The sequence below is a fragment of the Urocitellus parryii genome, unplaced genomic scaffold, assembly GCF_045843805.1.
Source record: "Urocitellus parryii isolate mUroPar1 unplaced genomic scaffold, mUroPar1.hap1 Scaffold_37, whole genome shotgun sequence".
NCBI classification, from domain to species: Eukaryota; Metazoa; Chordata; class Mammalia; order Rodentia; family Sciuridae; genus Urocitellus; species Urocitellus parryii.
In genome coordinates, this window is record NW_027553327.1 from 8,245,386 (window position 1) to 8,251,385 (window position 6,000).

Consider the following 6,000-nt stretch of genomic DNA (forward strand, 5'->3'; position numbering starts at 1 on the left):
CCAAGCAGGACAGAGTTTTCTGATACCTTCATGTTGTCTGGGAAATTTTTTTTTTTTGTACCAGGGATTGAATCCAAGGGCCCTCGAACTCTGAGCCCCATACCTAGCCCTATTTTGCATTTGATTTAGAGACAGAGTCTCCCTGAGTTGCTCAGGGCCTCAGTGTTGTAGAGGGTGGCTTCTAACCAATGATCTGCCTGCCTCAGCCTCCAGAGCTGCTGGGACTTGGGGTGTGCACAGCTTCTCCAGACATTGTTTGAGAAGTTTGTCTTGGGGTTCAGGAGATGGAAATTTGGTTCATCAAACACAAAATGAGGCTTCTCTTTTGTGTGTTTTCCAAAAGCCCCACTTACAGGCTCTCAGGTGGATCACAGGCAGAGGAGAGCTGACCCTTAGCTTCCAGTCTTGAGTGTCCCTGTCCTTGTTGGGTTTCTGGAGAAGAGAAGGCAAGGGATGGTGTGATAAGATAATGCCCCCCCTTGAACAGTGGGAAGTGGCCTGAGTGTCTGATCCTGTGGCCGTGTGTCTCTGCCTTTGGGACATTTCCATATCAGCTCACAAGGAGCCCGATGGCTGCCTGCAAGCAGAAGTCCTCTGTGACCTCCCCATTTGTCAGGAGAGCAGCGACCCTCAGCTCTTCTATTTTTTTTTTTTTTTTGAGGAGGGGCACCAGGGATTGAACCTGGGGCACCTAACCACGGAGCCACCTCCCAGCCCTGTTTTGAATTTATTTGGAAACAGGGTCTCATTGAGTTTATAAGGGCCTCACTGGGTTGCTGAGGCTGGCCTCCAGCTTGCCCTCCTGCCTCACCCTCCCGAGCTGGGATGACAGCCATTGGCCACCACTCCCTGCAGTGTTGCTCTCCAGCCATGATGGTGTCACTGGGTTGTACTGTAAGGTGACTTGTCAGTTCTTGTGCTGTGGCAGTTTTAGGTAAGAAGGTTGTTGGTGGAAAGGAGATGGATGTGGAGAGAAGGATGGTCCCATTTCTCACCATGTCCCCATTGGCCATCCCTCCCAGAGCTGTGTATAAAGGAGGCCAAAGAGGTCTATGAGGGGGAGGTGACCGAGATGACGCCATATGGGACTGAGAACCCCATGGGCGGCTACGGCAAGACCATCAGCCATGTGATCATAGGGCTCAAGACAGCCAAGAGCATCAAGAAGATCAAGGGGAGTCTGTCCTGAGCCCTGTCCTCAGCACTGTGGCACGTGGCAGGTGGTGTGACCTCTGTGTCCCTCTTTCCTTGGCCTCTGCATTGTCCATGCCTTATGTTACACTCAGGATAACATCGTGTAGTACAAAGGGTTACCTCGTAGAGGGCATGGACGTAGTTCCCTTCATGAGGTAGCTCTTTCTTTTTTTAATACTCCTGGAGTTGTGTGATTAAGTCAAGAAATTTTTTCTGCCATCTCGTCTGCCACATGATGACTATTGGCCAGCCAGTCACAGTGGAGCACACCTGTCATCCCAGCCACTCAGGAGGCTGAGGCAGGAGGATCACAATGTGATGCCAGCCTCATCAATTTAGTCAAGGCCCTGAGAAGCTCAGGGAGAGCCTGTCTCCAAATAAAATAAAAAATGGGGCTGGGGACGGGGCTCAGGGGTAAGTCACCACTGGGTTCAGTTCCCAATACTGTCCCCCCACCTCCCCAAAAAGTCAAAGTGGACATAATTTTGTTTTCTTTTTTCTTTCTTTTTCATAATATTTTTACTCATCGACTGTTGTTATGATTGACTCACACTAGCTCTGTATCTGTCCCCTGCTGCATAGCCAGGTCCCCTGCTGTGGGCTTGGGGAAGTATTTTACCTGTGGCTCCTCACAGCTTTGTGCCTGTGTGTGCAGGTGCCATGAATCTCATTTCCCTGTTTTCCAGATCAAGGCCTCAGGCTCAGAAAGAGGCTCCACAGTCATCCTGCATCTAGTGCTTGCTGAGGGGCAGGGTGACTGTGAGTAACTTTTTGCTGCGTGACCCTTGTGAGTCCTCTGAGCTCTATGTGGCTCAGTTTCTCATCTCTAGACCACTCTCCGTTCACCATAGAATCTCTCCATCTTTCCCCCTTTTATAATTTGATGGTTCTTTGATTCCCTGAGGTGGTTTCTGGGTCAAAGCTTTATGGAGATCATGAAAATGTCACTTCTTCCAAGGGCTATTTTTCTGTTTCATAAAGGGGCCTTAATCTCAGGACCTTAGCTCAGCAAACCTCTCTCTCTCTCTCTTTAATCCCTCACCACATCCTGTTCACCCTGGATTAATGAAGTTCTGAGAAGGTGGCCCCTTCTCAGGAATGACACCTTGAGCCAGTTCATCTGAAAAATCAACCATATGAAAGTGCCTGAGATAAAAGGAGAAAATTTGTCCTCTTCCACGTAGGAGAGAGGACACAGGAACATAGTGGAAATTTGATACATCCATCTGTCTTCATCATCCAGCTTCTCGAAGAAAATAGCCTAATGGAGAAGAGGAAAATTGTCTTCCAAAACAAAGGTGGTACCCACCTCTGATCCCAGCAGCTCAGGAGGCTAAAGCACAAAGATCGTGAGTTGAAAGCCAGCCTCAGCCAAAGCAAGGAACTAAGCAACTCAGGGTTACCCTGACACTAAATAAAATGCCAAACAGGGCTGGGGATAGGGTTTGGTGGTCAAGGACCCCTGATTCCAATCCCTGGTACCACCAGTCCCCCAAAACCCAAGTCCTTCTGGGAAGTTTTCCCTTATGGATGAGATATTGGGACAGAAGGACCTCAGGTGCATTGTGTGGAGTTGTGAAGTGTCTGAGATTGAAGGAGATTTATGAATCTTGGCCTGGGGACTCCCCAGCCCTGGTCCTGTTTGCACAGAGCCCCAAGGAGGCCAGAGAGGCTGGACCCTGGTGAGCTTCTGGCAGCTCTTTTGGGGTGCATTTGGAAACAAGATCCACCCATTTTAAGTGTGTGTGGCCCACAGGATTTTGATGCATGACATAGTTTACACTCCCCATCTTAATTCTAGAACATTATCATTACCTTCCAAGGGACCTCATTCCCAAGAATGGCCACCTGTTCTCCCTCCCCCTGGCCTTTGGCCACCACATACCTACTTTGTTTCTGGATTGGACTTTTGGGTGTCCCCACCCCCTGAGAGAGCCCTGCAGTGGGTGTTGACTCAGGACTCTGTCTGGAACAGAGCTCAGGTGTGTTTCCACAGGGTGGCCTTCTGTAGAAGCTGCCCTGGAAGCTCAGCCTGAGGGCCTGTCTGCCAGCTGGGTTCTGCAGAGGCTGCTGTCCTTTCCCAGTGCACACCCCTGGGGAAGAGCAAGGCCCTGTAAAGCACTGTCACCCCAAGATTTGTGTGCACAGCCCCAGGGGCCAGAGGGTGCTAGGATTTGCTTTTTTGTGGTCCTGGGGCTCAAACCCAGGGCCCTGGCCATAGTGAACTAGCGCTCTGCCACTTAGCTGTACCCCAGCCCTACGGCCTAGCTATGTGGTCTAGACTGGCCTCCACCTTGGTGATCCTCCTTCCTCAGCCTCCTGACCCAGAAATTTTGTGGGGATTCCAACTTATGTTTCCCCTTCTGGACTCCTCTGTGGGTTATTCTAGGTGCTGTCACATATAGGAGGAGACCGAGGCCCAGAGAGTTGGAATCACGGGCCTCATCAAATGCAGCCTCAGGTCGCTAAGCAAGAAGCTCTGATGTCCCTAACCCAAGGACTGGAGCTGTAGTGGTGATCCTGGAGGGTGCCATGGGGCATGGCCAAGGACACATGTCCCCCTCTAATAGTAGACAGGTCCCTGTGAGAATGCTCCTACCACTTTGAAACCCCTTATGTCAAGGCAAGGAAGAGTAATGGTGATGTTCTCTTGTCTCCTGGAGGCAGACATGGTCACCCTCAGGTTCATCTCCTGGTGTGCTTAGCCCCCACTCCAGGCTCTTGTGCCCTGCCACATACGCTCATACCACCCAATCCTAGGGTCGCTGGCTACCTCAGGTGTCTGTCTGTCTATCTCTCTCTCATGTTTAGCCCTGTGAACTGAACCCGAAGTGCTTAAGCAGGGAGCCTGAAGTCTGCCCTTTTTATTTTGCTTTGTATTGTTTTGAGAGAGAGTCTCCCCTTGCTAAGTTGCTGAGGCTGGCCTCCAAATTGGTGATCCTCCTGCTTCAGCCTCCTGAGTCCCTGGGATGACAGGTGTGCAACACTGTTCCTGGCCCCCCAGGTCTGTTACAGAAAGGAGCCTTCCCTCGGGGTCAGAAGGAACTGGAACGTGCATCATGGTTGTCTGAGTCCCCCTTTGTTTCGTTTGGTTTGGTTTTAGGTGGACCCCAGCATTTTTGAAAGTCTGCAGAAGAAGCGAGTTAAGGCCAGAGACATCATCTACATGGAGGCCAACAGTGGGGCTGTGAAGGTATGCTACCCGTGGGACATTGCCACACCTGAGGGTCTGCCAGAGGGAGACCTGGGTGACCAGGGCGTCATATTGCTCAGCGGGTTTGGGTGGGGGAAGGTTAACAGCTGTCCCTTTACCTAACTCAACATGGCTTTTCTCTGTCTTTATCTCCTGGTGACTTAAAGCAGGCAGAGTGTTCAAGACACAAACCCTGTGGGGGACAGGGACCAGACAGCCTTTGTCCCTTCCCGTTGCACCAGGTGGCATCTTCCATCTTCCCTTGTCTCCCTATGTCCGTCCTTGAGTCCTGAGCCTGGGGACTGCACCAGGTGGCTCCTCCTCTATCTACTGCTGTGTCCTGTGGTGGCTGCGCCTCCAAGGTTGATGGATGAGCCTCAGGCCTCGTGTCACCCATAAATCACCACCTTGAAGAGCCCGGGCCCCCGGCTCCAGTGAGTCCCATGGATGCTCCTTTAACAGGAGTGAAAAGAAAGGGGAGAGAATCTTCCAGAAAGTCTCAGGTGTTGCTCGGGTGAGTCTGGGAACCCAGTGTGGCACCAGGCCACAGGGTGCAGGTGGAGAGCACCCTTCGGGGCCCTCAGTGGGCAGCAGGTGCATTTCTGTCACTGAGCTCTGTATGGTCCTAGTGCCCAGTGGTCTGCTGGCAGAGGCAGGGAGTTCCTAGGCCATGGAGATTGCCCTGGAGGCCGAGGAGGACATGCCCTGCCCTAGGGTGATGTGAACAAGAAGAAGAAGGTCATCTAGGATGGGACATTGCATGACCTGGAAGTGGCCCACGCCATGCACCAGGGACAGGCCCTGCTGGTCCAGCACATGACCAAGGCTCTGGGAACCAGTGGCCAGGGCCATGCTGTCCTCCTGGAGGCCCTCTGGGATGCTCAGCAATGAGCATGACATGAGCTTTGGCCCCTTTGTCCCAATGTCCAGATGCTGTCACAGCTGATCTCTGGGCATTGTCTGCCCCTGGCCGCCTGCCAGCCTTCTGGGGGCTGCTCTCCAACTCTGGCTGGGGTTTCCTTGTGGGAGCCTTCACAGCACTTCAGACAGCCTCACGGAGGCTCCAGCCACTGCAGAGCCCGAGCCCTAAGTCCTCCAGTTCCCACCTGGTGCTGCTCTGAGCCCCACTGGACAGAGTCAGGTTTGCTCTTCATCTTGAAGGGGGCCTCCTCCTCCCCACCAGGAACGGATTTTCTGCTGGGAATCTGGTTTTGCTTTTTTTCTCTTGGGATTGGAGTTTCTTCCTACCTTGCCAGAGTTTTGTTTTTTTTTGAACTGAAGCTTAAACCCCAGGGGTGCTTACCCATGGAGCCCCGTCTGCAGCCCTTTTTACATTTTATTTAGAGACAGGGTCTTGCTGAGTTGCTCAGGACCTCACTAAGTTTCTGAGGCTGGCCTCCAATTTGCGGTCCTCCTGTCTCAGCCTCCCAAATTGCCAGGATTTTTAAAGACATGTGCCACCATGGACGACTCTGCTTGATACTTGCAGGTCAGGGAAAACCTCGAGGGGATCCCTCTGAGTTCAGGAGCCCCTCATCCTTCCCAGAGTAGCTGTGCTGAGCATTTCCACCTTAGGCTTTCAAGTTGAGTGACATCAGGGACCCACAGGAGGC